Below are 4,458 nucleotides of genomic sequence, written 5' to 3'. Positions count from 1 at the left end.
GGGTGAGTGGTGAGGATTAGCATGTAATGGAATTCATGTAACCAACGGTGGAGGCACTCTTTGCCTTTCTTCTTTAATATATGATATGCACACTCGTGCATATTCGAGAAAAGAAGAAAAAGGGCAAAAGGAAATCGAGGCTGATGCGCCAAATCTGAGTGCCCATGTGGCCCTGCCCATGTATGACCAAACCTAAGTACAAAACCCGTACAGGTCCATCTACGGTGAACTCCCCCATTTTCTTAACATAAAAAGAAAAAAAATCTGTTATCATCTCACTCTATCCCCAGTTCCCCACCAGCATCCTTATCCATCCACATGGGTCATCTTCTCCAATTAGCAGCCGGTGGATGAAGATGTCACCGCTAGCCATCACCGAACTAATTCCCAAGCCATTCCGAATCCACTTCTCGATTCATTTCTTCCAATTTCTCCTCGTTGAGGTACTGCGGCAGTTGACCGTGTGTGCGGAGTGCGTGGACGCGTTTGTCGCGTTCTGGAGGATGTGGATGCTCGACGACGTCGTCGAGTCTGGCAGGGTGGCCATGGGGAGGAGCAGGGAAAACACAAAAGCTACACTGCTCAACCTCTTGGATGGTCGATGGCTAGAGGGCCGTGGCTGAGGTGTTGTCGCTTGGCCTCGTGGAGGAGCCTATCAGGGAAATCACCGAATCACCCACTGAGGTTGATTGTTGGTTCTGGAACATGAGGTACGGGACAGAGGCTGGCCTTGCTGCTATTGTCCTCCGTGAGATGCTCGCCTCCTCATTGTTGTTGCTATCAGACTACTACCAAATGTAAGTGCCAATTGATGATATGCGTCCTTTGTAATGAAGATTATTTGTTTTTAGTTTGATGTTAGCAAGAAATGATTATGAATATCTCTGAAAAAAGGCTTTATGAACCGAAAGTTGGTTTATATGTGTTAGTGGGATTTTTTTTCATTATTTCCTTAAACTGCACAGGCCTTACATTATGGGACAGAGGGAGTAGATGTTTTGTTACCAAGAACAATGAACTGACAGAACTGCATGTATGAATGTATTTCTAAAATTTATAATATGAACTGCTTGTGATAGTCTTGTAGTTGTATCCATGTATTTTTCATCCTATTTGATTTTTAATAAACCTTTTGCCAAAATTAATTGGATGGATTATTCTAATCTACTTTGGTAATTAGATTGCCTTCCGTGTGTTAATAGGTCACCTTAGATATTAATTTGGGTATAGGTTTGTTGAGAAGAAGCTCACATGTTGAATTTTCTCAAGTAACTTCTTTTCACCTCATCAAGTAACCGAGAAACAATCTTCTGCTTGCCAGAATTTTTTTAGTGACGTAAGCAATTAATGTGATTAGATATATAGTGGATTTGCTTTGCTGCTAAGTCTAAATATGGGAACCTTGCTTTTGGTCAGAATGGCGGCACGGGGTAAAAATGGCGGCACGCAACAACAGAGAGGCCATTGATTTGCTTATATCGGGTTCTGCTATTAAGTTACTGAAGCAAGGTATGTTCCTGTCTATTTTGGTGGCCTCATATAGATTTGCCAATTGTGAAGTGAATCCTAATGTCTGAAGTATGTTCTTGTATATTGTGCTGGCCTCGTACAGATTCGGATAAAATAGCATGTACATGAAGGAAACTACATGAAGAAAGTCTTCAATTTTTTTGGATTAATAATATTTCTAACACTCACACGCTTAATCTAATATAAGTATCCTTATCCTGGTCGATGTACGTACTCCTACTTATCTTGGTCGATACAAATAGTCTGTCGTACTATTTACTTCATCTTCATGCATTGTATTTTTGGCTTTTGTATAACATGTCTATTGTTCCCGCGGACTCCCTTTTCCTATTGTTCTTGCAAATTCGTCTCGGTGCATTCATCCTCTGAGTCATTTGAAATCACAACAGATCTTAGTCTCCTTTTATTGCCATTATGGAGCTCACGTGCTTGCTGATGATGATATTTTGTCTTGACGCCCATCTTTGTTGAATGTACTCCTGTCACTGTCAATCTGGTTTCTCTTTCACACGCACCAGTTTGCATGAAAGTTTGTCGGGTGAAACTTTATTATTCTGTGATTGCATACATATAAATTTTAGAAGTTTGACACATCTCTAAAATCTAAAGTGTGTATAGTTAAAAAATCAATCACCTTTTTATCTGGCATGTTCTGCTTCTTCATTAACATGGTGTCCACCTTATCATCCATCAATTCCTGTGCAACATATGTAAGATGAACTAGTTAAGGAATTCTAAAGATGATACTTCATATTTCTTAAAAAAAGTTAATGCACCTTTACTTCTTCGACTTGATCGTTCAAGTAGAGCATCTCAAGCCTATCATCAGGCACAAATGTCCTTTTGTTACATAGTTTTGTGTTTCAAAGGTGAGGTTATATTATTGAGCCTAAATCAAAATATAAGTTTTTCCACATAATTTTTTAATAATCTTTGGTGCTTCTTATGATTTTGCATCCAGTGAGTTCAGCAAGTGAGATGTAGATGTATTAATCAAGTTATTCTTCTCTCCACGGGATTCATTTGTGTTGTAGTCCAATAACATTTGTTTATTGGGAGATTATTGATATAACAGTTAGATATATCAATTATCTGTAAGTCATAATAATAACTATCAACATACCTGAGCATTGTGTACCTTTTTCTGTCATTTCTTATAGTGTGCCCATGGTAGCAAACTCGCTACAATAATCCGGGAGAACTTTCGAAGATCCTAATATCATTTACCTGTCTATTGTATGAAAAAATATTTTAATTTCATTGCTCACTGGCCTATACTTTGTAGATTCCACAACCTTAAAGTTGCTGAATGCATAAATAGATTTCTCATTGATCTTTGATCTAAACATGTCTATTAGATTCTTCTAGATAGTAGCATGGATTGTTTAACCCTGTCGAAACAATCAAATATGGTTAGTAACTGCTTCTTAACTTGAAAAAAAATCCAATTAAATATATAAAAAACATATCTGCTCATCCATCAGTATCGTATGTAGGCTAATAAGCTCATAGGTTGTAGGATTGACTGAATCCCACACTCTTGTGTTCAATTGAATGTTCTAATTTTGTCCGCTTGTAGTTAAGTCGCTCAACTTCTTGTATGTGATAGTGTTATTTCCTCAAAACTAATAGAAAGCGGTATATGAATTAACATAGGATTTATGAAGATTCTAGCCAGAAAAAGTTAGCTTGCTAAATAACACTCACCAAATCTGATGATTCAGGCCAGAAGTGCTTTGGCGTGACTTCTTCCAACATTGATTGGAGCAATTGGGTGTGGCTTTGTTGGGCGTCGGGCGTGCTTTGGCGTGACTTCATCGGGCGTCGAGTGAAGCGGCTGAGCATGGATTTTTGTGGTAGCTCTTTCGACTTCAATCTGTTCAAGTCATGGTGATTGTCAACTTCTAATTGCTTGGTGTGTGATTGTGCGGCCGGCTGTACTTGTTTATATGGTTGAGGTGGCTGGGTTTGAGATCGCCGAGACATGCGGAAATATGATCCTAACCTTGTCCTATTTTTATATTTTGGAATTTTCATCATGTGAGATATGAAAGTTGTCCTTATTAGTTTAGGTTTGCATGTATTTGTTCCTGTTTTGGAAATTTCATCGCGTGAGATATGTATCCTACTTAGTGTGACGCCCTCGATTCAATCATACACTAATCATACACGCAAACGTGTACGATCAATATCAGGGACTCAAGAGAAGATATCTTAACACAACTCTAAAAATAAATAAGTCATACAAGCATCATAATACAAGCCAGGGGCCTCGAGGGCTCGAATACAAGTGCTCGATCATAGATGAGTCAGTGAAAAAAAACAATATCTGAGTACAGACATAAGTTAAATAAGTTGCCATAAGATGGCTAGCACAAATTAGGATACAGATCAAAAGAGGTGCAGGCCTCCTGCCTGGGATCCTCCTAAACTACTCCTAGTCGTCGGTGGCGGCCTGCACGTAGTAGTAGGCACCTCCGGTGTAGGAGTCATTGTCGGTGGCGTCTGGCTCCTCGGCTCCAACGTTTGGTCGCAACAACTAGGTATAGAAAGGGGAAAAAGGGAGGAAGCAAAGCAACCATGAGTACTCATCCAAAGTACTCGCAAGCAAGGAACTACACTACATATGCATTGGTATGAATGAAAGGGGTAGTATATGTGGACTGAACTGTAGAATGCCAGAATAAGACGGGGATAGCTAGTCCTATCGAAGACTACGCTTGTGGCAGCCTCCATCTTGAAAAACATAGAGAAGAGAGTAGCTGATAAGTTCACCAAGTATCATCTTTTTTTTTACTATAAACAGTAGGGTAAAACCCCACTGTAATTTTTATTAATAACAAAATAAAGTAACAAAGGTTCTGGGAAGGGCTTGAGCTAAGCCCCTACTAAAAAAAAGGAGAAAAGAAAGCAAGAAAAGAAACTAGG

At 39.2% G+C, this 4,458-nt stretch overlaps 1 long non-coding RNA gene across 3 annotated transcripts; it reads left to right on the top strand.

Annotated features, from left to right (window-relative positions):
* The first annotated feature begins 219 nt into the window (after positions 1 to 219).
* Positions 220 to 3,601, top strand: LOC123078323 (uncharacterized). Of its 3 annotated transcripts, none has more exons than XR_006437335.1 (3): positions 225 to 797; positions 1,417 to 1,509; positions 1,613 to 3,601. It is a non-coding gene; the product is annotated as an uncharacterized lncRNA (long non-coding RNA). The 3 variants fall into 3 exon arrangements; XR_006437337.1 differs by having other exon boundaries at positions 227 to 797; positions 3,255 to 3,601; XR_006437336.1 differs by having other exon boundaries at positions 220 to 797; positions 1,417 to 3,601.
* Positions 3,602 to 4,458: the final 857 nt, after the last annotated feature.

The sequence above is a fragment of the Triticum aestivum genome, chromosome 3D, assembly GCF_018294505.1.
Source record: "Triticum aestivum cultivar Chinese Spring chromosome 3D, IWGSC CS RefSeq v2.1, whole genome shotgun sequence".
In the NCBI taxonomy this organism is placed as follows: Eukaryota; Viridiplantae; Streptophyta; class Magnoliopsida; order Poales; family Poaceae; genus Triticum; species Triticum aestivum.
The sequence above is the reverse complement of the archived record's forward strand: the minus strand, read 5'-3'. Positions and strand labels throughout refer to the sequence as shown.